We start from the raw sequence: 27,522 nt of genomic DNA, 5'->3' as shown, positions 1-27,522 counted from the left end.
CACCAAAGGCACGCAAAGCACTTCTGGGCACCTGCACGGAGAGTGTCAAAATCAATTTGGGAGCAGAACTAATGGACACAGACTCTCTAGGTATGACAGAGAAACCATTAATTCTTGTCAGAAAAGGAAGTAGAGTACCTTCAAAATAAGCCCATCATTTTCTTACTTTTTTATGCATGGATTCTAAACTTAGCTATTTGAGAAAATTCTTAACTGCCTTAGGTAATTGGCAGGATACACTTTCAATTCTGTAGTATAACACATATGAAAAGTCTGTGATCAGCAACGAGTCAGACCATCTGGAGTGTGACTCCTTTCACCACAGTGTGATGTTCTCTGCCCTTTCCCGACACACTGGTTCACTCCTCCCTGATCATTTTTTTTTTTCTGGAAATCACAAGAGGACATAATGCATTGACTGATGTCATGCATTAGTCTATATTTAGGGAATATTAGAAGAACTGATGCATCATTTTTCTTTTCTGAATTTTTTCTTTTACTGAAAATAAATTCTTTTTCTCATACAATATATCTTGATTAGAGTATCCCTTCACCCAACTCCTCCCAGTTCCTCCTCACCTCTGCTTCCCTCCAATCCACTCTCTTTCTGTCTCTGATTAGAAAACAGAGACATGTTCCAAGAGACAACAACTGCACATGACAAAATAAAATATAATAAGATGAAACAAAAACTATTGCCAAAATTGGACACAACAATCCAACAAGTGGAAGAGTTTCAAGAGCAGAAACAAGAGTTAGAGCCCTACTTGTTCTTTTTTTAAATTAAATTTTATTTTTATATTACTTACATTTTATTTACTTTGCATCCCAGCTTTAGCCCCCCCCCCCATTCCCTCCCAATCTCATCCTCCCTCCCTCATCTCCTCCCATGTCCCTCTCTAAGTCCACTGATAGGGAAGGACCTCCTCCCCTTCCATCTGACCTTAGCTTATCAGGTCTCATCAAGACTGGCTGCAATGCCCTCCTCTGTGTCCTGGCAAGGCTATTCCTCCCTTGTGGAGCCAAAGAGCCAGCCATTGAGTTCATGTCAGAGACAGTCCCTGTTCCCCTTACTAGGGTAACCCACTTGGATACTGAGCTGCCATGGATACATCAGAGTAGGGGTTCTAGGTTATATCCATGCATGGTCCTCGGTTGGAGAATCAGTCTCCGAAAAGACCCCTGTGCCCTGATATATTTGGCCCTTGTGGAGCTCCTATCCTCTCCAGGTCTTACTAACTCCCCCTTCTTTCATATGATTCCCTAAACTCTTCCCATAATTTGGTTATGAGTCTCAGCAACTGCTTTGATACCCTGCTGGGTAGTCTTTCAGAGGCCCTCTATGATAGGCCCCTGTCCTGTTTCTTATTTTCTCCTTCTTCCAATGTCCATTCCATTTGTATTTCTAAGTGAGGATTGGTCATCTTACCCTTCTTTAGGTGTACAGATTTTAGTCTGTTTATCTGAAGATGCAGCTATATCACTCCTAGGCATATAACCATAATATGCTCAAGTAAAAAACAGGGACATTAATTCAACTGTGTTCGGAGCAGCTTTATTCGTAATAGCCAGAACCTGGAAAGAACCCAGATGTCCCTCTATGGAGGAACGGATACAGAAATTGTGGTACATTTACACAATGGAATACTACTCAGTAATTAAAAACCAGGAAATCATGAAATTTGCAGGCTAATGGTGGGATCTAGAAAAAAATCATCCTGAGTGAGGTATCCAAGAAACAGAAAGACACACATGGTATATATTTACTTATAAGTGGATACTAGACCTATAAGATAGGATAAACCTACTTGTTCTTATACTCAAGAGTCCCATCAAAAGTTCCTATAATATATACTAAAAGGATGTTACCAACCCACACAAGCCACAAGCCTTTTGCTTAGCTGGTGCAGGGTTGTCCTTCTGGTGTCCCCCATCTGCTCTGGCCCTTTCATTCATTCTGTCTCCTCTTCTGAATGCACTGAAGTCTGAAGAGGGTCTTTTTATAGAGACCTCTCATTTAGACAATCTCTCCATGTAATGTCAGGCTGTGGGTCTCTGCGTCCATTCCTATGTGCTGTCAAAGGAAGTCTCTGATAATGACCAGATAAGGCACTGATCTATAGCATAGTAAAATATCATTAGGAATAATTTTGCTGATGCTTTATTTTTAGACCAGTACTGTTTGGTTTTAAAAGTCTCTGCCTGAGTGCTGGTTGTACTGCCCATTAATAGGTAGCAAATGCATACCTCACAGAGTCAGGCTCTTCTATGTGAAATCCTTTCTATTTTCATTGTCTTGGTCAGAGTCTGCCACCACTGTTTCCTTTGCTATTGTCTTAGCATTGTAGATATTATCTTGGCACAGATCCTGGTTCCCCATTCCCTCGTGGCTCTACGGTGTCATAGGCTGCCCAGCCAGGCTATCTAGTCTCTGGTTCTTGGTTACCTTAGCAGTGTCCGGTATAGATTTCATCTTGTGGAATGGACCTTAAGTCAAATCAGATATGGTTTGCTGTTCTCCCAAGTTCTGTGTCACCATTGCCCTTGCATATTCTGCAGGATGGACAGACTGTAGGTCAAAAGTTTTGTGGCTGGGTTAGTTTCCATGTTTCTCTTTCAGTAGCCTACAGAGTACCTGTCCTTACCAAAAAGACCAGAATGTAGAGGTGAAGGCTCATATGGGCATTAGCTCAACTGCTCTGTGTTCAGTAAGTTGCATGGATGTTGTCCCTGGCAATTGGGCCTCACTTTCAATTTTCAGAGAACAGCCCTTTGTTTAAAAAACAGCCTGGGCTTTGGGGGATTTCCATAAGGCCCTCTTGGCTAAACTCTCAGTTGAGTCCTGGAATTGGAAGCCTTCCCAGCAAGAAGTGACCACATCCACCATTACTCAGGGCCACTTTCAAAGGTTCAGGGAAGTCTCCACAGCACTAGTTTTCCACACCTCCTGCTGACAGGTTACCTCATGAAGGACATTTTTCCTAGTTCCATCCATTTACCTGCAAATTTCATGATATAATTTTTTAAACAACTGAGCAATACTCCATTTCAGAAATGTGTCACATTTTTTTCAATCTATTTTTCTATTGATGGACATCTGGATTGTTTTCAGTGTTCAGCTATTATGAATAAAGTTACAGTGAACACGGTTGAGCAGGTGTCCTTGTAGTAGGATGGACTGTCCTTTGGATATATGCCTGAAAGTTGGTATAGCTTGATCTTGAGGTAGATGAATTCACAACTTTCTGAGGAGCCACCGAACTGATTTCCATAGTGGCTGTATAAGTTTGTATACCCACCATCAATGTTCTCCATCCTCACCAGCATGAGTTATCACTCATGACATTAACCTTAGCCATTCTGACAGGTATAATATGGAATCTCAAAGTAGTGTTGATTTGCATTTCCCTTGATGGCTAATGATGTTGAATATTTCTTTAAGTGTTTCTCAGCCATTTAAAATTCGTCTGTTGAGAATGCTCTGTTTAGATCTGTACCCTATTTTTAATTGTTATTCATTTTTGTACCTATTTTCTTGAGTTCATTATATATTTTGAATATGAGTACTCTATCACATGTGGAATTGCTAAAACTATTTTCCTATTATGTAGGCTGCTGCTTTGTCCAACTGATGGTACCTATTGCCTTATAGAACCTTTCCAGTTTTATGAGGTCCTATTTATTAATATTTGGTCTTAATGCCTTCTCTATCAAGTGTTCTATTCAGAAAGTTGTCTCCTCTGCCAACTTATTCAAGTCTAATTCTACAGTTTTCTATCATTCTTTTTTTGTATTTTTTAAATTTTATTTTACTTTAGTAATTACACTTTATTCACTTTGTATTCTCCCCATAAGCCCCTCTCTCTTCCCCTTCCGGGCCCACCCTCCCCTCCCCCTTCTTCACGTTGCCCCTCCCCAAGTCCACTGATAGGGGAGGTCCTCCTCTCCTTCCTTCTGATCTTAGTCTATCAGATCACATCAGGAGTGGCTGCATTGTCATTTTCTGTGGCCTGGTAAGGCTGCTCCCCCCTCAGAGGGAGGTGATCAAAGAGCAGGCCAATCAGATTGTTAGAGGCAGTCCCTCTTCCCATTACTATGTAAACCTCCTGGACATTAAACTGCCATGGGCTACATCAGTGCAGGGGTTCTAGGTTATTTCCATGCCTGGTACTTGGTTGGAGTATGAGTCTCTGGGAAGACACCTGTGTTCAAATTTCCTGGTTCTGTTTCCAGCTTCTGGCTATTACAAATAAAGCTGCTACAAACATGGTTGAGCAAATGTCCTTATTGTGTACTTGAGCCTCTTTTGGATATATGCCTATGAGTGGCATGGCTGGTTCTGGAGGAAGCACTATTCCTAGTTGTCTGAGAAAGTGCCAGATTGACTTCCAAAAGCAATCTGCAGATTCAATGTAATTCCCATCAAATTACCAACACAATTCTTTACAGACCTGGAAAGAAAAATTCTCAACTTCATATGGAATAACAAGAAACCCAGAATTGCTAAAACAATCCTTTATAATAAAAGATCTTCTGGAGATATTTCCGTCTCTGATCTGAAGCTGTACTATAGAGCAACAATTATAAAAACTGCATGGTACTGGCAGAGAAACAGAATGGTGGATCAATGGAACCGAACAGAAGATCCAGAAATAAACCCACACACTTATGGACACCTGATCTTTGACAAAGATTCCAAAACCATTCAATGGAAAAAACGATAGCATCTTCAACAGATGGTGCTGGTCTAACTAGATGTCTACATGTAGAAAAATGCAAATAGATCCATACTTATCATCCTGAACAATACTAAAGTCCAAGTGGATCAAAGACCTCAACATAAAACCAGACACATTGAATAGATTAGAAGAAAAAGTGGGGGAAACCCTAGAACTCATGGGTACAGGAGACTACTTCCTGAACAGAACACCAACAGCACAGGTTCTAAGAGTGACAATCAATAAATGGGACCTGATGAAACTGAAAAGCTTCTGTAAAGCAAAGGACACCATCATCAAAACAAAATGACTGCCTACAGATTGGTAAAGAATCTTCACCAATACTTTATCTGACAGAGGGCTAATATCCAGTATATATAAAGAACTAAAGAAGCTGAAAAGCAGCAAACCAAGTAATCCAATTAAAAAATGGGAACAGTACTAAACAGGGAACTTTCTGTAGAGGAATATCAAATGGCAGAGAAACACTTAAAGAAATGCTCAATGTCATTATCCATTAGGAAAATGCAAATCAAAACGACCCTGAGATTTCACCTTACAGCCATCAGAATGGCTAAAATGAAAAACTCAAGTGACAACACATGCTGGAGAGGTTGTGGAGAAAGGGGAACCCTCTTCTACTGCTGATGGGAATGTAAACTGGTACAACCACTTTCGAAATCAATCTGTCTATCATTCTTACTGTTTGTTGTTGTTGTTGTTTAGGTCTTTGATCCACATAGAGAACTTTTGTGCAAGATGCTAAGTTCCACAATCTATTTGGATTCTTTGTCATGTGGATATTTAGACTGACAAAAATCATTTACTGAATATGCTGTCTTTTTCCTGTTGTGTATTTCTGACAACTTTATCAAAATTTATGTGTCTATATGTGTTTGGATTTGTGCCTGGGTCTTCATTTCCATTCTATTGCTTAATGTGTCTGTTTTTATGCTAAATGCCAGGAAGTTTTCATTACTCTAGCTTTGTAGTACAACTTGAAATCAGGGAGGGTGGTACCGCTACAAATTCTCCTAAGTACAGTATTGTTTTAGCCATCTTGGTTGTTGTTTTTTTCCCCATATGAAGTTGAGAATTGTACTTTGAAGGTCCGTAAAGAATTCTGTTTGAATTTTGATGGAGATTGGGTTGAACCTTTACTGTTTTTTTTTTTTTTTTTTTTTTTTTTGAAGGATGGCTACTTTTACACTGTTAATCCTATTGATCCATGAGCATGGGGATCTTTCCATCTTCTGATATTTTCTTCAGTTTTGTTCCTCAAAGAGATAACATTTTATCATACAATTATTTTACTTCCTCATTTAGAGTTACCCCAAAATATTTTATAATATTTGAGGCTATTGTGAAAGTTTTAATTCTCTAATTTCTAACTCAGTCCATTTGTCATTTGAATATATGAGGGCTACTGATTTTTTTTTTTTTAGTTAATCTTGTATCCAGCTAATTTGATGAAGGTGGTTGTTAGCTGCAGGAGTTCCTGGTAGAATTTTTGGTGTTGCTTATGTGTACTATCGTATCATGTGCAAATAACAATACTTGGACTTCTTCCTTTCCAATTTGTATCTCCCTGATTTCCTTCAGTTGGCTTATTACTCTACATAGAGTTATGTCACTTCTACCCCTCATGTCTCCAAGACATTTATCATGAAAGGCTGTTGGATCTTTTCAAAGGCTCTTTCTGCATCTGATAACATGATCATGTGATTACTTTCACTTCATTTATTTGGTGGAATACATTTACTGATTTTCATATATTGGACCATCCTTACATCTCAAGAATAAAAACTATTTGATCATGGTGAATGATCGTTTTGATGTGTTCTTGGCTTTGATAAGCAATTATTTCATTCAGCATTTTTACATCTGTGTTCATGGGGGAAATTGGTAAGTAAGCCTTGTTCTTTGATGAGTTTTTATGTGGTTTGGGTATCAGCATACTTTTGTGTTCATAAGATAAATTGGTCCATGAGTCTCAGCATCTGTTTTGGTGCTGGGTTGGGTCTTTCAGAGGCTCTATGTGGAAGGCTCCTGTCCTGTTCCCTATTTTCTCCCTCTTCCAATGTCCCATCCCATTTGCCTTTCTGAGTGAGGATTGATCACCTTACTAGGGTTCTCTTTCTTATTTATCTTCTTTAGGTGTACAGATTTTAGTATGTTTATCCTATATTCTATGTCTAATATCCACTTATAAGTGAGTATATACCATATATACCATATGCGTCTTTCTGCTTCTGGGATACCTCACTCAGGATGATCTTTTCTAGATCCCACTTTTTGCCTGAAAATTTCATGATTTCCTTGTTTTTAATTGCTGAGTAGTATTCCATTGTGTAAATGTACCACAATTTCTGAATATATTCCTCCATAGAGGGACATCTCGGTGGTTTCCAGGTTCTGGCTATTACAAATAAAGCTGCTACAAACATGGTTGAGCAAATGTCCTTGTTGTATACTTAAGCATGTTTTGGATATATGCCTAGGAGTAGTATGGCTGGATCTTGAGGGAGCACTATTCCTAATTGTCTGAGAAAGTGCCAGTTTGATTTCCAAAGTGGTTGTATAAGTTTACATTCCCACCAGCAATAGAAAAGTGTTCCCCTTTCTCCACATCCTATCCAGCATGTATTGTCACTTGAGTTTTTTTTTAATTCTTTATTAATTACACTTTATTCACTTTGTATCCCCCCTGTGGTTCCCTCCCTTCTTCACCCTCTGCATGCATGCCCCTCCCCAAGTCCACTGATAGGAGAGGTCCTCTTTTTCTTCCTTCTGATCCTAGTCAATTAGGTCTCATCAAGAGTGGCTGCATTGTCTTCTTCTGTGGCCTGGTAATGCTGCTTCCCCCTCAGGGGGAGGTAATTTAAGAGCAGGCCAATCAGTTCATGTCAGAGACAGTCCCTGTTCCCATTACTATGGAACCCACTTGGATACTGAACTGCCATGGGCTACATCTGTGCAGGTGTCTTAGGTTATCTCCATGTATGGTCCTTGGTTGGAGTACCAGTCTTAGGAAAGACCCCTGTGCTCAGATTTTTTGGTTCTGTTGCTCTCTTTGTGGAGTTCCTGTCCTCTCCAAATCTTACTATTTCCCACTTCTTTCATAAGATTCCCTACACTCTGCCCAAAGGTTGCCCATAAGTCTCAGCATCTTCTCTGATAGTCTGCAGGGCAGAGCCTTTCAGAAGTCTTCTATTTCAGGCTTCTGACTTGTTCCCTCTTTTCTCCTTCTTCTGATGTCCATCCTCTTTGCCTCTCTGGATAGGAATTGAGCATTTTAACAAGAGTCCCCCTCTTGATTAGTTTCTTTAGGTACAGATTTCAGTATGTCCATCCTATATTATATGTCTATATGAGTGAGTATATATACCGTGTGAGTCTTTCTGCTTCTGGGATAGCTCATTTAGGGTGATCTTTTCCAGATCCCACTGTTTACCTGCAAATTTCATGATTTCCTTGTTTTTTATTGCTGAGTAATATTCCATTGTGTAGATATACCACAATTTGTGCATCCATTCCTCCACTGAGGGGCATCTGGGCTGTTTCCAGCTTCTGGCTATTACAAATAAGGCTGCTACAAACATGGTTGAGCAAATGTCCTTATTGTGTACTTGATTCTCTTTTGGATTTAGCCTAGGAATGGTATAGCTGGATCTTGAGGAACAACTATTCCTAGTTGTCTGAGAAAGCGCCAGATTGCTTTCCAGTGTGGTTGTACAAGTTTACATTCCCACCAGCAGTGGAGGAGGGTTCCCCTTTCTCCACAACCTCTCCAGCATGTGTTGTCACTTGAGTTTTTCTGTTCCTTCTGTTTCTATTTTGTGGAATAGGTTGAAAAATTTTGGAGTTAGCTCATTTTTGAAGGTCTTGTAGAATTCTGCACTGAAACCAGTTGACCCTGGGAATTTTTTTGGAAGGGAGACTTGATGACTGCTTCTATTTCCTTGGGAGATATAGGACTCTTCAATCTATTTACCTGATCTTGATTAAATTTTGATAAATAGAATCTATGAAGAAAATTGTTTATTTCATTTAGATTTTCAAATTTGTGGCATATAGGCTTGTAGTAAGACCTAATGACTGGGTTTCCTCAGTGTCTGTGGTTCTGTCCCCTTTTCTTTTCTGAATTTGCTGATTTGGATAGCTTCTCTCTGTCTTTTAGTTAGTTTGGCTAAGGGTTTGTCTGTCTTGTTAATTTTCTCAAAGAACCAGCTCTTAGTCTCACTGATTTTTTAAATTGTTTTCTTGTTTCTGATTCACTGATTTCAGCTCTGAGTTTGATAATTTCTAATCATCTACTCCTCTTGGGTGTGTCTGCTACTTTTTTTTTTTTTGGTAAGACTTTTTCTGGAGGCACTTGATGCTATGAATTTGGCTCTTAGCATTGCTTTCATTATGTCCCATACGTTTGGGTACATTGTGCCTTCATTTTCATTGAATTTTAGGAAGTCTCTAATTTCTTTTTTCATTTCTTTTCTGACCAAGCTGTCATTGAATAAAGAGTTGTTTAGTTTCCATATGTATGTAGGCTTTTTGTTATTTCTGTTTTTGTTGAGGTCTAGTTTTAGGCCATGGTGGTCTGAGAGGATACAAGGGATAATTTCATCTTTTTGTGTCTTTTGAGGCTTACTTTGTGACCGACTATACTGTCAATTTTTGAGAAGGTTTTGTGAGGTGCTAAAAGGAAGGTATACTCTTTTGAATTTGGGTGAAAAGTTCTGTAGACATCTATTAGGTCCATTTGATTTAGGACCTCTGTAAGTGTCATTATTTCTCTATTTAGCTTCTGTCTAGATGATCTGTCCCTTGGTGAGAGTGGAGTGTTGAAGTCTCCCACTATTAAGGTGTTGGGATTGATGTGTGATTTAAGCTTTAATAATGTTTCATTTACAAATGCAGGTGCTCTTCTATTTGGGGCAGGATTGTGGTGTCCTCCTGGTGGATTTTCCTTTTGATGAGAATGAAGTGCCCTCCTCATCTTTTTTGATTAATTTTGGTTGAAAGTTATTAGGATAGCTACCCTAGCTTGATTTCTGGGTCCGTTTGCTTGAAAAACATTTTTTCCAGCCCTTTACTCTAAGGTAGTGTTTATATTTGTTGCAGAGGTGTGTCTCTTGGATGCAGCAGAATGTTGGATACTATTCCCGTAACCAACCTGGAAATCTGTGTTTCTTTTTTGGAGAGTTGAGTCCATTGATACCAATAAATAATAGTGACCAATGAATGCTAGCTCCTTTTATGGTGGAATTAGAGGTGATAGTTTTTTTGTGTGCTTGTTTTCTTTTAATTTTTTGTTGTGAAGTCATCTATATCCTGTGTTTTCTTGGGTTTAGTTGTCTTCATTGGATTGGAGTTTTCCTTCTAGTATCTTATGTAGGGCTGGGTTGCTGTGTAGATATTGTTTAAGTTTAGTTTTGTCATGGAATATTTTGTTTTCCTTGTCTATATTTATTCAAAACTTTGCTTGGTAGAGTAGTCTGGGTTGGCATCTGTGGTCTCTTAGTGTCTGCATGAAATCTGCCTAGGCCCTTCTGGTTGTCATAGTTTCTGTTTGAAATCTGGCATGATTCTGATAGGTTTGCCTTTATATGTTACTTTTTTCTTTTGCTGCTTTTAAATTTTTTCTTTGTTCTGTATATTGAGTTTTTTCACTATTATATGACATGAGAAGTTTCTTTTCTGGTCTAGTCTATTTGGTGTTCTGTATGGCTCTTTTATGTTTATAGACATCTCTTTAAGTTGGGAAATTTTTCTTCTATGATTGCCTTGAAAATATTTTCTTTACCTTAGAGCCTGAAATCCTCTTTTTCATCTATTCCTATTATTCTTAGATTTTTGTCTTTTCATAGCATCCTTGATTTTTTGGATGTTTTGTGTTTGGAACTTTTCCAATTTTACTTTTTCTTTGAGAGATGTATCAATTTCTGCAATTGTATCTTCAGTGTCTGAGATTTTTCTCTTCCATTTCTTATATTCTGTTGGTGATGCTCATATTTGTCATTCCTTATCATTTCTCTAAGTTCTCCAACTCCAGGGTTTTCTCTGTTTGTATTTTCTTTACTGATTCTAATTCTGTTTTCCTGTCTTGCACCATTTCCTTCATCTGTTTGAATGTGGATTCCTGTCTTTCTTTGATGGCCTCTGCTTTTTGTTCATTTCCTCTCTATATGCCACTACTTATGCCTCTACAAGTGCCTCTGTTTGGTTCTATTTGCCTGTATTTCTTTGAGAACGTTGTTTGTTTCCACTTTATGTGGCTCTAATAAGTGGATAAGCATAGATTTGAGATCATTTTCCTATGTTTCTGATGAATTAGCATATCCATTGATTTTTGGAGTTGCTGGTGAAACCATGATATTCTGATTTTTGTTGGATGTGTTCTCACGCCAACCTGTAGCCATCTGCTTATCTGTAACCTTTGCTGTTTGTTCCTTGATTCTGTACTTCAGACTCAGTCCATCTGTCTCTGGTGCCTGGAGTATTCTTCAGGAAGATGAGAGAGGTTCACTGTTTCGAAAGTGAGTGTTTGTGTTTCAGCTGTAGCTAAGAGAGGAAAGTCACAGGCACAAGTGGGCAAGCACAGAGGTGTTCATGGAAGTGTGACTAGAAGGACAGAATGCTAGAGAGTGTAAATGCCTGGAAGGGTAGACTTTAAGTGCAGAAGGGGGTGCAGGTGCTGGCCCTTTATTCAGGAGCAATGGCATGAACAGGTGCCCTGAATACCTCAGTGCCTTACAGGCCTGTCTTACTGTCCTCCTGGTGTTCAGATTTGTCTGGCTTCCAGGAATTATTTTCTTGGACTTAGACTCACAGATCAGGTGCTTCAGTATTTAAAATGTTGTCCCAATGATACCTATGTTGCCCACAGTGGGGGTGGGGGTGGGAGGTATCTGATGCCTGGCTGCTAGTGTAGAAAGACCCTTGATCTGTGGTCTGCATGCACTCACTTGAAAGCACACTCACTTGCTCACAGGCCTAATAGAAAAACACAGGGTTTCTGCCTGGTCTCTACTCTCAGGTTTGGGCCCACAGGGGCTAATGAGAGTATAGAAGATCACTGAGCTCAGTGGTGTCCACTGTTTGTCCACTGGGCAGGGAGACCCTTACTTGAGGTAGCAGCCTCAGTCGTCTCAGTTACTGAGCACTGAGGCTCCTGCTTAGGCTAGCCACCATGCTTCAACATCTGCAGACCTGGGGAGCCTGTACAGCTGCCCTCTGCAACCACAAACCTGGGAGGCCCACATCTGCTGTCTCAGTCACTGAGTACTGAGGCCTGTGCTTGGGGTAGCAGCCACTGCCAGCTGCCTCTGGGAAGCAGTGAGGCCCATATTTATGGAAAAGGAAAGTGCAAGGGGGTGGAATATTTGCCATTCTCAGTCCCCAGAGACATCCACGGATGACCTGGATCCAAACTGACCTAGCTCCCAGGTTGTCCCTTCTCACCCAGGAAACCTCATTGTCGATGTTCTGGCTTCAGCTGTCCTTCCCCTCACCAATTTCAGATTTTAGGATCCTGTGCACTTCAAATAGTGTGTGCTGGTTGCCACCATCTTGGACTCTCCTAGTCTGTTTTTTTTTTTTTTTTTTTACTGGGTAATTGAGACCATTGATATTGAGTGATATCAATAAAAAATGGTTGTGGATCCCTGTCATTTTGTTGCTTGTCATGGTGGTGGTGCTGCTGGTGATGGTAGTGTCTGCGTGTGGTCTGTGTGTGTGTGTGTTTCTACTATTTTGACTTTATGGGTATGAGTTGTGAGAACACGTATTTGCTGTGTTTCCATGGATTTAGTTAACGTCCTTAAGTTGGAGTTTTCTTCTAACGCCTCCTGGGGGTGGATGTGTAAACAGGCAGATAGAGGAATTTAATCCAGCAACAGGGCTTCTCTGCAAGGCATCACATTCAAAGACCTCTTAAGTCTATGTGATCTGCAATGTAGACACACTCTGGATTATAGTATCGTCTGACTAGAACACAGATTTGCCTTTAATACATACCTTTAATCCCAAACAATAAAGAAAGAAGCAGATATGGTTCAAAGGGATGTTCAATTGAGTGGTAGACAAAGAGAGAAGAAAGATTTGACAGAATGATTCAGAGATAGAATATGCCCAACTCTCAAAATAACAGGACACAAAAGAGAGGCTACTTCAGAGTAGCTACTTAAGCTACTTAAGAGCAACTAATTAAGAGAAAGAAGAGCTACCACAGGTTACATCCGAGCAGAGGTTCTAGGTTATATCTATACATGGTCCTTGATGGAGCGTCAGTCTCAGAAAAGACCCCTGTGCCCAGATATATTTGGACTTTGTGGATCGCCTATCTTTTCCACGTCATACTAACTCCCCCTTCTTTCATATGATTCCCTGCACTCTGCCAAAGGTTTGGTTTTAAGTCTCAGTATCTGCTTTGATACACTGCTAGGTAGAGTCTTTCAGAGGCCCTCTGTGGCAGGCTTCTGTCCTGTTACTTACTTGTTTTCTCCTACATCCAAAGTCCATCGCATTTGTCTTTCTAAGTGAGGATTGATCATCTTACCCCAGGTCTTCTTTCTTGTTTATCTTCTTTAGGTGTATAGATTTCATTATGTTAATCATATCTTATAGGTTTATATGAGTGAGTATATACCATGTGTGTTTTTTTCCTTCTGGGATACCTCACTCAGAATGATCTTTTCTAGATCCCACCATTTGCCTGTAAATTTTGTGATTTCCTCATTTTTGAATGCAGAGTAGTATTCCATTGTGTAAAAATACCACAATTTCTGGTTTCCCATAGTAAGGGGAACAGGGACTATTTTTGACAGGAACTCAATGGCTGGCTCTTTGACCACCCTACCCCCCAAAGGAGGAGCAGTCCTGCTAGGCCACAGAGGAGGACTTTGCAGCCAGCCCTGAAGATACCTGATAAAACAGGGTCAGATGAAAGGGGAGGAGGTCCTCCCCAATCAGGGGACTTGGAAAGGGGCAGGTTGGAGATGAGGAAAGGAGGGAGGGATTGGGAGAGAATAGGGAGCAGGATAAAGCTGGGATACAGAGTTAATAAAATGTAACTAATAATAAAAAATAAAAAAAGTTTAAACTAATTATATACAGCAATGTCTGCTCCCTGAGACTAATCACTACACTACATTGAGAGAGAGAGAGAGAGAGAGAGAGAGAGAGAGAGAGAGAGAGAAGAAAAGATTTTCCCGAGAGTTGATTGCAGGGACAGTTTTACAGAGACATGTTGCAGAGAGAAAACAAACTAGACACAGGAGAACAGAACAAGCCAGATAATAAGAAAGAGCCAAAAGATTAAAGTATACTGCCATAATTAGTTTGAGAGCAGGAAGAGCAATTCAGAAGTCAGGAGAAGTCAGTTTGAATCAGTCAGCTTGGAGAGAAGTTTAGGCCAGAACAACTGAGTTGAGCTAGCCAGCAAGAATACAAAAAGAGGTAGAAAGGCTTGGGAACAGCTCTCGTCTCATCAGCTCCTCTGAGGAAATAAAAACATTTTCATAGGCATTGTTTAAATATGACTTCCTCGTGGATTATCTTATTTTCTCTATCTTGGTGACTGAACATTTATCAGGGAGGGTATAGCAGTCTGAGTTGGCATCTGTGATCTCGGAGAGCCTGAAGCATATCTGTTGGAGGTTTTTCTGGACTTCAGAGTCTCCATTGAGAAGGCATGTATAATTCTAATAGGTCTGCTTTTTCGTGTTTCTTAGTCTTTTTTTCCTTGCAGCTTTCATATTCTGTTGTTGTTGTTTTGTATGTTTAATATTTTGATTACTATGTGGTGAGGGGACTTTCTTTTCTGGTCCAGTCTTTTTGATGTGCTGTAATGTTGTGAGAGGTTTTTCCTCTAGGCTCTGTGCTCCTGGAATAATGACTCATAAGACTCAAAAGTATTATTTTACACCACCTAGGCCATATAGCTAGGCTCTTCTCTAATTAGCTCATAACTTAAAATAACCCATTACACTAATCTACATTTTGTCATGTGGCTGGTTACCTGTGCTCAGGTGGGATGCAGTCTATACTCTTCACATCTTGCTAGCTGAATCTCACATGCCTGGCTCTATCCCACAATCCTTTCTGCCTCCAGATGCCCCACTTCATATTTCCTGCCTAAGCTATAGGCCAACAGATTTGTTATTGAAAAGTGAAATTTCCAAACAGACACAAGATATTCTCTCAACACTAAGCTTCTTGTGCCATTATAGGCATGTCCTTCTCTAGGTTAGTTTTGTTTTTTTATGATTTTGTTGTCTAAAGCCTTTAATTACAGTGCTTCAGAGGCTGATCTGTGTGTTTGCTCTACCTGGTGAGTGTCTGACAACTGGAGCTACAAAGAACAGGAAAAAAATTTTTTTTTGAAACCTCAAGCTGTTTCCCCCCCTAGTGTAAGGTCTGAGCTTCTGATAAAGTGTTCGAGAGTCTGAGATGGTGTTTTAAGGCTGGTGATAAGAAAGTAATTTTAGGTCTATAAAAACTCTTTCTCCCACGATGCTACTGTTTTTTTGTTAAGACTGTTCAGAGTTTTAACATTAACCAGATTTTAAATTGTCTCCAAAGCCAATTTTTCTCATATAGTAAAGTTAAAAAGAGTCTTATAAGCTTTAGGAGATTCACTGGACTTCACAGGTCACATTCCAGTAAGCAATGCCAATCAACAGCCTGTTTCCCAGCCTACCTATCCCTGAGGGTGGACTTCCTCCCCTGGTTTTGGAACTCCCCTCCCCAACTACCAAGAACATAGGTCTAAAAGTCCTTGTGCCTAAAAGTTAAACTCTTTGACTTCATCCTCTGCCCCTAACATATATATGTTCCAGCATCCTGTTTCTTCAAGGGCTCCATCCAGAATCCCGGCGCCTAAACCTCCCAGACTGCATCAGTGGACCTGCAGCGGCCTCACATACTCTGGAAAGCAAATAGAACAGCCTGTTCTTGGGACTTGTCAACATTCCAGATTTTTGCCCTACTCCCCAAAATCAATGCCCCCAATGTCAGCCAGAAGTATCCAGAAAAGATTCTTCACCTATTATTTACTTATTATCAACAAAAGGTTGGGAAGTTAAAGTCCCTGCCTGCTGCACACACATGCAAAGAGGAAAACAGGCATATGAATATACTACCTCTAGCTCTTAAAATCTTACTACCTCTTCTAACACATAGATTCCTGAGCATTGAGGGGAGAGAGGTTTGATAAAGAAACTTATTGACAACTGAGTGATCCAAAGTCTCTCACTCTTTGCACATTGCTCAGTGTCAGGCTTCTGTGTTAGGTCCCAGCTTTTTCTCTGTTTCTGATAAAGGCTGTGTGATGTACTGATCTATGGGCAGGGTGATACGTCATTAGAAGTTATTTTATTGTTATGTTCATTTAAAAAATAATAGTAGTAGAAGCATTTCCCCTAGAACCCGTGACCTATCTAGGTCTAGGTCCTGATCACTCTAGCGGCGGCAAGCATGAACGCTGTCTCATGGAGTGGCTCTTAAATTCAAGCACTTAGTAGTTGGTTACTCCCAAAACGTTTGTCTTTGGACAAACAAACAATCTGTCTAAATAAATCCTGTAGACAGATTGATGTTTTAGGTTGCAGTGTTTGTGGCGGGAGGTATTATAGTCACCAGAATGTGCACAAGATCTTTCTAAAACCTGAATGCTATTCAGTACATATGAAGCTTCTGGTTGGCACCAGATCAATTTCTCCATGTTTGATGACATAAATGGTGCAGTCTGAGGTAGGGCCTTGCCCTGAAGTTATGAAGAGAAATCAACAGCCTTGGGAATAGCCTCTGATGTTTGAAGTGCTCTGTGGTCTACCTTTGGACAATGACTTATTAAAATGTACCCACCCCAACCACTGGAGAGTCTATTTGGTGGGGTGCTGTATTCTTCATCACACAGTGTCTCCATTTAAATCCTTTCATATGCATAGATATTTAAAGAAGCTTCTATGGAAGTAGGTTTCCATGTGGCTTTTCAAAAAGGTTTTAGCTTCTCTTGCCCTTCCCATATTCTCTTATTTACTCTGCCCTTCTATGCCTCCTCCCCATTTAATTCCTCTCTTATACTGTTCCTTTCATCTCTTTGTAAGATTATATTCCATTTGGCCTCCCTTGGAAGAGTCCACTCTTCCTTTCTGGTCCCTTACTAGCTAACTTCTGTCGCTATTCTAATTGAAATGCACAATCTAAACTTTAAAAACTAACATCCATACATAAAAGAAAGCAGGTAAAGACTTTTTGAGCAGGACATAAATAGCATAGGCATTGAGATCAACAGTCAACAAATAAGAGCACATTAAGCTCATTAAGAAAAGTAGAAGCAAGAGTAGACGTCTAAAACAAAAAGGGGGAACTGTAAAGAGCTGCGGAATGCTATGCCTTAAAGATGGAGCTGGTTTCTGCCTTCCACCTTCCCGATGGTGAGTGCTCTCTGTCACGAACAACTCCACATTTGGCTAAGGCCGAGGATCTGGCTTGCTTCCATGTATGTGGACCTATCTGCATTGCCCCCGTGGCACGCCTGGGTTGGCTACCCAGAGGCTATTTAAGCTGTGGGCTGGCTTTCCCCAGGGTCCGAGGATCGTTCAATGTTCCTGAATAAACTGCATTGAAAAAAAAAAAAAAAAAGAAAAGAAAAGTAGAAGCAATAAATAAATAAATAAATAGATAAGTAGATAAATAGAAAAGTAGAAGCATACAGAATGGAGAAAAAGCATTAAAAACTACACATCCAACAGATGATTGGTATTAGAATACATAAACAAACAAACACACAAACAAAACCCTAAACAATGTGAAAACAAATTACCTGATTAAAAAATGGTGTAAACAATTAAATAACATTCTCAGATATATGGAAAATAAGCAAGTGAAGAACAATTTAAAATATTCAGCATCTTTAGATATCATGGAAATGCAAATTATAATTTTAAGATTTTTTTTTAATCGAGTCAGAATGGCCAAGGTGAATATAACAAGTGACAGATCAAGCTGATGAGGATGTAGGAAAAGGGGCACACTTAATCACTGCAAGTAGGAGAGCCTGCTGGTACAGATACTATGAAAATTAGTGTGGAAGCTCCCCAAACTATGAAAATAGATCTAATACAAAATCCAGCTTTGCCACTCTTGAGTTAGACCCAAAAGACACCACATCTTAGTACAGAAATATTCACTTATCCATATTTATCACTGCTCTGTGCATAATAGCCAGAAAGAAGAAACGTCCTAGATCATCATCAACTGATAAATAGATAATGAATGGAGATATGTTCACACACTGGAATATTATTCCACTGTTAAGAAAAATAATGTCTGCAGGTAAATGCATGGAACTAGAAACAGTCATTCTGAGTGACAAAATCAAGTCCCAGAAAGACAAATACAATAAATTTCTTATGTGGCTGATTACATTTTATTTTAATTTTTCTTTATTGGACAATATCTATTTTCTCCTTTAGGTTTGTGATTGAAATCAGATCCAATTTTTTTAATTACATTTTTATTTTTTATATTAGTTTGTTTACTTTGTATCCTAGCTGTATTCCCCTCCCTCAGTCCCTCCCTATCCTACCTTCTGCCCTCATCTCCTCCCTGCCCCTCTCCAAGTCCTCGGATAGGGGAGGTCCTCCTCCCCCCCATCTGACCCTAGCTTATCAGGCATCTTCAGGACTGGCTGCAGTGTCCTTCTCAAATTTTATGAAAGGAGATAAGTGTTTGCCAGTGTTTGAGGACTGCTGACTCTGTTAGGCAAGGGCAATCTAGTTCTCATTATATAACACAGCAAGAAAAAGGAGGCCGAGCATTTCTTTCTCCTAACCCAAAAACACTCTCAGAGACATAAAGGCAAGCCAGCACTCTTATCACATTGATCCACTCAAATATATAATTTTTTTCTTATTTAATAGTATTATCTCTTCTTTTCCACTTGTGCCTTCAAGCTACTCCTGTGTCTTTTCATTTCATTCCCTCACAAAACCAGTTTATAGGATATAAATGAAACTGCTCCTTTTCTTACTTGCACTAAGAGTCAGAACTTGAATGTGTAAATTTCACTGCTTATATCTAAGAACTGAAAGACCTGAAGTACGCTCGTTTTAAATAAAATAACAACTGTCAGAGAATGTTGGTTTGAGCTGTTCTTTATTCCCTCTGTTGTCATTAAAATTCCATTTCCTTGTTAGAACAAAAGTAAAGGAAGTAAAAAGCAAATATTTCAATGGAACTGAGTGAGAGATGCTCACCCCTAGAAAAAAACATTATGAAATCATAACTGTCCGAAAAGGCTAAGCTAGATATGGTTACATTTAGGATTCCTGTTGTATGTTATTTGATTCTATACAATATGATCAATATTTTTACCCTTGGCTTCTTTTGTGCTTGTGAAATATAATTCTATCTACTGTGTTTCCAGAATAATTACCAGAGTCCCTCAAAATGTTGGAACATCCTAAGCTCCTTAGAATATGTTAAACAAACACTAAATAAAGTGCATGCAAAGGTGTTGGATCCTTGCGTAATATTTACATTAATTTGCAAAGTTCTCATGCTTGCATTTCCGAGGAAAATCGGTAAGAAAACACCATGAGACAGGCACATTGTATCAGAAAAAGCAACACTTCAAGATTTTGAGGTGTCTATATCTGATTTTTTTTTTCATTTCTAGTTAAGAATTTACTATAGAAAAGTAGTGATATCTAAACAGTAGTTGAGGTCTTAAAAACTTTTTTCAAACCAAAAACAGTGCAGAAAAACAAACATAATTCTCAGAAATGCTAATAGTGGTTATAAAGCTAATAACTTCAAAATCTTATACAATCTCTTTATATAAACGTTTTCAAAAACAGAAAATGAATTTATGCATTAGAGACAATTACTCAGTCCTGAAATTTTAATTTATATCAATAATGGAAAAAAGTATTACAGTCTTGTCATATATTTTCCTCCATTTATAACTCAGAGATTACTGTCCTTCAATCTACCAGTGTCTTCCTTCAGAGAAAGATAATTAGAGAACTATAGATACTTTGTATAAAATGGTGATATAAATGAAATATATTTATAGCAAATAAATTTACCTAGTTGTGCATTTTTCTCTATACTTTAAATTTTTATCTGTATCAACTACAATATACATGATTATTAGTAATAAAATAAATATTATTAGAAACAATAATTAGAGATGGTCTCAACAACGATAACTTCTAAATAGTGTTTTATAACCTGTAATTAAGAAGAAAATAAAATTAGTGGTTATAGTAATTCTATTCTTCCTCTTCTTTTAAACTTTCTATCTTATAGAAACTTCTTTATAAATCAATTAACTAATGGATTGACATATTCTCACTGATAATTTATGGTATATATTTTCAAAATAGAATATCAGTTTGATATATTTTATTCATCTTATAAGCTACAATGAATGGTAGATATATGAGACAAAACTAATAGAAATCAAACAATCTTAGTGAGTCTCTACAAGGTATTCAACTGAGACCCAGATAAAATCAGAGAAGTGTAGAAGCACCTGCATACTTGTTAGCTATATAGGGATGAAAGGTGTGGTCAGAGTTTTGACCATCAGATTTCCTGACTGACCTCTTAAAAATATTAAAGCAGATGCTGAGATTCATAGCCAAACTTTGGGCAGAGTGCAGGGAATCTTATGAAAAATGGTGAGGGATAGAAAGACCTGGAAGCGTCTGGAGCTCCACAAGGAGAGCAACAGAACCAAAAAATCTGGGCACAGGGGTCTTCTCTGAGACTGATACTCTAACCAAGGACCATGCATGGAGATAACCTATAACCCTTGCACAGATGTAGCCCATGGCAGCTCAGTCTCCAAATGGGCTCCCTAGTAATGGGAACAGGGGATATTTCTGACATAAACTCAGTGGCTGGCTCTTTGATCACCTCCCCCTGGGGGGGGGGGGGAACAGCCTGACCAGGCCACAGAGGAAGACTATGAAAGACAGTCTTGATAAGACCTGATAGGCTAGGGTCAAGTGGAAGGGGAGGAGGGCCTCCACTATCAATGGACAGGGGAAGGGGCATGGGAGGAGATGAGGGAGGGTAGAATTGGGAGGGGACAAGAGGGGGGCTACAGCTGGGATACAAAGTGAATATATTGTAATAAATAAAAATTATATAAAAAATAAAAATCATTCAGGATCTAGTTTTTATCTATAATAAAATGCAAAGCCATTGGACTGTTTAAAATATATGACTAAATGAACAAAAAAATATTTCCTATGTTTCAAATACAAAACTTGATTCAAAGCTGATAATAGTATGGTCAACACTAACTGAAATTTTAGCATATCTAGTTAAATGGAAATCTTGAAGTCTGTCGATGATGAGGTCTTTGAGGAGATTTTAGATTGCCCACCTTTCGGTAACTAGTTATTTGTGCTGAAGGACATTTGAAGTGTGTTGTCTGGATTTGTAGAATTTCCATCTCTAGATGTTTCCAGTTGAATAAAAATGAGCATGTTTCTATGATTTGTGTAATAGTCACTAGGGTCAACCAAGCATAATCAGAGCTCACTATAACCGAATGTGTCTGAAAGCTTTGTGAAGCTCTGAGTTTCAGGTCTGATTGGATAGCCATAGCTGTGATACAAATTGTACAAATTGTAGATTTACCAAATGGCCTCATATCAGTTAAAATTTGAAAAAAAAAAAAAAGGTCGTAGTAGAAATTACTGATTGTATAATTTCACCATAGTACCTTTAAATTGCCTGTCATCCTGGGCTTTTGTGACAGAATGAAAACAGAAGTGTAGAACTACTTATAACTATATTTGATTGAAATTAATTCATCTTCCATATAATAATTGTTACATGTGGACTTTTGTGCTGTTAATACTGACTTATTATTGTAGAAATAATAGTAAAATGATCGTGTGCTGATGAGCAAAAGAATGTGTTTGGCTAAGAGAATGTAAGACAGAATATTGTTAAGCTCTCATTATAAAAAGACAAACTAACCACTTAATGACTTCTGCTTCTTTTCTGTAAATTGAAAGAGAAAGCCATATTTAATGGAGAAAATCTAGATTTTTAATTTTGAGACAGCAGAGAGGAAAGAATAAGAGAGAACTGAGTTCAATGAAGACTCATAGCTAGAGATTTGCTGTGGTCCTTTGGCTTATGCTCTCCCAACCCTGAATGTGAACACTATAAGCAATGGAGCATTCACAGATAAATTAATCATGAGAACAGAGACCTCATGATTCGAATTATCACCTTAATAAAAGAGGCCAAAGGGGTTGGTAAGCCCTCCTCCCACAGGACGACACCAGCCCCCTCTTCACGCCTCTTTTCAGATACATAATTTGCCAGTTCCTCTTATTTTAGATTTCTCAGCTTAATTTTTGTTTGATTTTAGGACACTGAACCTAGATTGTTATGTAACTGCACCCTGAACGGAATTATATACACAGAGTTTAAACATTAGGATGTCTACCTTGTGAGAAAAAATACTCCAAAATAAAAATACCTGTGGGATTTAGAAAACAGCCTAATTTCTTTAACTTTATCATAAAGTCATATTTTTCTGTTCAATACAAATTGCTTTGTGTAAGTGCTAAATCAGTTCTGATGAGCTCTATACAATAAAGTTAAGACCAATTGTCAATGGGAAATTCACCCCCATGCATACTACCTTTGATTAATGGGCATGAAGGAGGGGAGACCAGAGGCCACTACAAAGATTTGCACTAGTAGAATTTGACCCGTTGCCTCAGGCTGCCTTAAATATTGCCTGCTCTCAAACATATTAATTAAGCTGGTAATTTTACATAGTATATTTTCAATTTTACAATGTTCATTTTCTTTTTTTGTTTGTTTGTTTTGTTTGCTTATTTATTTTGTTTTCAAGACAGAGTTTCTCTTTGTAGCCTTGTCTGTCCTAAACTCACTTTGTATTCTGTAGTCTATCTCTGTGAGGTGGACTCACAGAGATCCACCTGCCTCTGGCTCCCCAAATTCTGGGATTACAGGCATGCACCACCACTTCCCAGCAGTGATCATTTTCATATTATCAAATTATTGAAATACTGTGTCTTCTCTCTCTGTTTCTGTCTCTCTCTCTCTCTCTCTCTATATATATATATATATATGCATACATACATATGTATATATATTCACATGTATACTTATATATAATATATATTTTTAGTCATAAAAGCAATAATTCACTTGGCAGCCTAAGGGATCACAAGACTCTCCAGGCATTTAATATTTGACTTTAAAACATCCCAGATATGAACAGCATTTGAGAAAGATAACTTTATGCAAATATTTGTCTCCTAATTAATTTCTCCTTTTATTTCTGTTATCACTATATAATCTCAGTGGTCTCTAGAACCTTCTGAAGAGCAATGATAGAGCAAGATAGTGAGATATCACACTGTACTAGGTCTGCTCCCTGGGACCTGTTCATCAATGGTTAAAACAGGGGAATGAAATAGTCAGATTAATAGAATCTTGTTTGGAAGATAAGTTACTCGATATACCAGTTATAAAACAATGTCTTTATGTTTCAAGGTGCCTGCTTATATCCACTAACCATCAGATTAAAAAAAAATACAAAGAATTCAGTGTGATAAAATATTCTCCATCAATGGGTGTTTTCTTTGATAACAGAGCAGTACATGTTAAGAAGTTTGAATTCTAGGTCCCACCATTTGCCTGCAAATTTCATAATTTCCTTGTTTTTAATTGCTGAGTAGTATACCATTGTGTAAAAGTACCACAATTTCTGTATCCATTCCTCCATTGATGGACATCTGGGTTGTTTACAGGTTCTGGCTATTACGAATAAAGCTGCTATAAACATGGTTGAGCAAATGTCCTTGTGTACTTGAACATCTTTGGATACATGCCTAGGAGTGGTATAGTTGGATCTTGAGGGAGCACTATTCCTAATTGTCTGAGAAATCGCCAGATTTATTTGCAAAGTGGATGTACAAGTTTGCATTCCCACCAGCAGTGGAGGAGGGTTCCCCTTTCTCCACAACCTCTCCAGCATGTGTTGTTACTTGAGATTTTGATCTTAGCCATTCTGATGGGTGTCAGGTGAAATCTCAGTGTCGTTTTGATTTGCATCTCTCTGATGGCTAAGGACATTGAGCATTTCTTTTAAGTGTTTCTCTGCCATTCTGTATTCCTCTACTGAGAATTCTCTGTTTAGCTCTGTACTCCATTTTTTAATCGGATTGCTTGATTTGCTGCTTTTTAACTTTTTTAGTTCTTTATATATTCTGGATATCAGCCCTTTGTCAGATATAGGGTTGGTGAAGATCCTTTCCCAGACTGTAGGCTGTCCGATCATCCTGAGTGAGGTAGCCCAAAAGCAGAAAGACACACACGGTATATACTCACTTATATAGACCTATAAAATAGGATAAATATACTGAATTATATACATATAAAGAAGCTAAACAAGAAAGAAGACCCAGGATACGATGATCAATCCTCACTTAGAAAGACAAATGGGATGGACAGTGGATGTAGGAGCAAACAAGTAACAGGACAGGAGCCTACCACAGACAGCCTCTGAAAGACTCTACCTAGCAGTGTACCAAAGCAGATATTAAGACTCATAACCAAACCTTTGGCAGAATGCAGGGAATCAAAAAAAAAAAAAAAAAAAAAAAAAAAAAACAACAACAACAAAAAAAGAGGGGGGGTGTTAATACAAGCTGGAGAGTTCCACAAGGACCAAATGTATCTGGGCAGAGGGGTCTTTTATGAGACTGTTTCTCCAAACAAAGACCATGTATGGATGCAACCTAGAGCCCCTGCTCAGATGCAGCCCTTGGTAGCTCAGTATCCAAGTGGGTACCCTAATAAGGGGAACAGGGGCTGTTTCTGACATGAACTAGATGGCGGGCTCTTTGCATCCCCTGCCCCCCCCCCCCGCCACCACCACCAGTGAGGAGCAGCCTTGATAGGCCACAGAGGAGGACTTTGCAGCCAGTCCTGAAGAACCTGATAAACCAGTATCAGATAGAAGGGGAGGAGCTTCTCCCTTATCAGTGGACTTGGAAAGGTGCAGGGAGATGAGGGTGGGAGGGTAGGATTGGGAGGGAAAGAGGGAGTGGGATACAGCAGGGATACAAAGTTAACAAACCGTAACTAATACTAAAAAAATAAAAATTAAAAAAAAAAAGAAGTTGGAATTCTCAGCCATCAGAGAGATGCAAATCAAAGCGACACTGAGATTTCACCTGACACCCATCAGAATGGCTAAAATCAGAAGCTCAAATGACAATACATGCTGGAGATGATGTGGAGAAAGGGGAACCCTCCTCCATTGCTGGTGGGAATGTAAACTTGTACAACCACTATGGAAAACAATCTGGCATTTTCTCAGACAATCAGGAATAGTGCTCCCTCAAGATCCAGCTATACCACTCCTAGGCATATACCCAAAAGATGTTCAAGTACACAACAAGGACATTTGCTCAACCATGTTTGTAGCAGCTTTATTCATAATAGCCAGAACCTGTAAACAACCCAGATGTCCATCAATGGAGGAATGGATACAGAAATTGTGGTATTTTTACACAATGGAATACTACTCAGCAATGAAAAACAAGGAAATTATGAAATTTGCAGGCAAATGGTGGGACCTAGAAAAGATCATCATGAGTGAGGTATCCCAGGAGCAGAAAGACACACATGGTATATACTCACTTATATAGACCTATAAGATATGATAAACATAATGAAATCTATACACCTAAAGAAGATAAACAAGAAAGAGGACCTGGGTAAGATGATCAATCCTTACTTAGAAAGACAAATGGGATGTGCATTGGACATAGGAGAAAACAAGTAACAGGATAGGAGCCTACTGTAGAAGGCCTCTGAAAGACTCTACCTAGCAGTATATCAAAGCAGATGCAGAGAGTCATAACCAAACCTTCAGCAGAGTGCAGGGAATCATATGATAAAAGGGGGAGTTAATGTGACTAGGACAGGATAGGAGCTCCACAACGTCCAAATATATCAGCGCACAGGGGTCTTCTCTGAGACTGTTTTTCCAACCAAGGAACATGCATGGATATAACCTATAACCCCTGCTCAGACATAGCCCATGGTAGCTCAGTATCCAAGTGGGTTCCGTAGTAAGGGGGACAAGAATTATTTCTGACATGAACTCAATGACTGGCTCGTTGAGCTTCTCTTCCCCCCCTCCCCACCGAGGAAGGAGCAGCCTTACTAGGCCACAGATAAGGACATTGCAGCCATCTTGAAGATACCTGATAAGCTAGGTCAGATGGAAGGAGAGGAGAACCTCCCCTATCAGTGGACTCAGAAGGGGGCAGGGATGAGATGAGGGATGGAGAGGAGGATTGGGAGAAAAAGAGGGAGAGGGTTACAACTGGGATACAAGTGAATGTATAAAATTATTTAAAAATAAAAAAATTAAAAAAGAAGTCAAATTCTTCTTTCTGATTATACTTAAAATTGTTTCACAAAATTTAGTAAAATCGAATGTTTCAAGCTGTATTTCAAGGTTTTTATTATTTGGCATTATTTTCACAGTTTTTTTCTTCAGAAACATTTTGTCCAAGCACCCCTACTATAATTCCTTAGTGTCATGCTTATAAGATGCTTATAAGAATCTATAGGAAGTCTCCATATAAAATATAGAAGCAGCTGAGCCTTCCCAGAGTAGACTCATGGCTTATTAATTACATTGTCATAAACTATTTATTAAAAGGTTTGACAAAACTGATATTGATCATTCAGATATTAGTAGAGTTCACTCCAGAGAAATAATTTAAAAGCTTTGCTGTTGTTAGGGAGCCCCAAGCAGGTGGACACATTAGGACACTTTCCCAGGAATGCATTGCAGTGCTGTACTCATCAATCCAGTTCTTGTATGACTTTAGGATTATTTCCAGTATGGAGAATGACATCAGAGACAGAGAAGAGACGTGGGAGTATGAGGGAATGAAAACAGTAGCTATTAGGTTATGAGATCATATATAAAATAAAATATAGACGGCTGAAGAGCCCACATTGTGTCATATTTTGTTAGCAGTGAACAACTTCCAAACTCAAAAGTGACTGCTTCTGACTGAAACACCAAACCCTTCAGCAACAACAAGAACAAATGGAGTCATTAGAAAAAGGGAGCATTTCAACTTTAGTAGTAACGAACAGCAGTGTTCGCGGAAGAAAGATAGCTCCAAGGGAGTTTGAGAAAGTTTGCTAAGATCTGTAGCAGAGAAACTGCCCTGGTGATGCAAGAAGGATCCTCTAAGAAACTGAAGACTGAGTTTGAAGTTCTGTGTTTAGGAAGAGATTTATAAATATTTGATGAAGAGAACAAACTAGAACGTAACTTGATTGTGGCTGCAATCACCAGAAGATTAACTCATTGATTAATTCGGGACATTCAGGATCTAAATCCTTCCTATTAGCCCTACCAGCTGAATACCAAGCAAAGAAGTTTCAGGATACACTTCATATCTAAACTGGAAATGTTCCTGGAGATTTAGGTCCAGGACCAGCTCTCTGACACTAACATCCACAGATGCCCATCTTTTTTATATAACATACCATGGTATTTACATACAATCCATACACATTCTCTTCTATACTTTAATTATACCTGGATATTTATTGCTAATACAACATGTGTAGCTGTCACACTATATAACAAGAACATATCTGTGTATGTTCAATACAAATGCATTTTTTCCCAAGGTTCTTCTAATCCTAAGGGAGTCAATATACAGTTAGAGCTCTACGGATGTAACAACTG

General features: G+C 38.8%; 1 protein-coding gene and 1 pseudogene across 2 annotated transcripts in view; both read left to right on the top strand.

The window, feature by feature from the left end:
• Positions 1-27,522, top strand: part of LOC110553543 (large ribosomal subunit protein uL14-like) — a 295,585-nt pseudogene that overhangs the window by 42,993 nt on the left and 225,070 nt on the right.
• Fut9 (fucosyltransferase 9) overlaps positions 1-27,522 on the top strand; it is a 214,343-nt gene that overhangs the window by 144,746 nt on the left and 42,075 nt on the right. The gene's annotated exons all lie outside the window — the stretch shown is intronic.

Source organism: Meriones unguiculatus, chromosome 6, assembly GCF_030254825.1.
Source record: "Meriones unguiculatus strain TT.TT164.6M chromosome 6, Bangor_MerUng_6.1, whole genome shotgun sequence".
NCBI lineage: Eukaryota > Metazoa > Chordata > Mammalia > Rodentia > Muridae > Meriones > Meriones unguiculatus.
The sequence above is the reverse complement of the archived record's forward strand: the minus strand, read 5'-3'. Positions and strand labels throughout refer to the sequence as shown.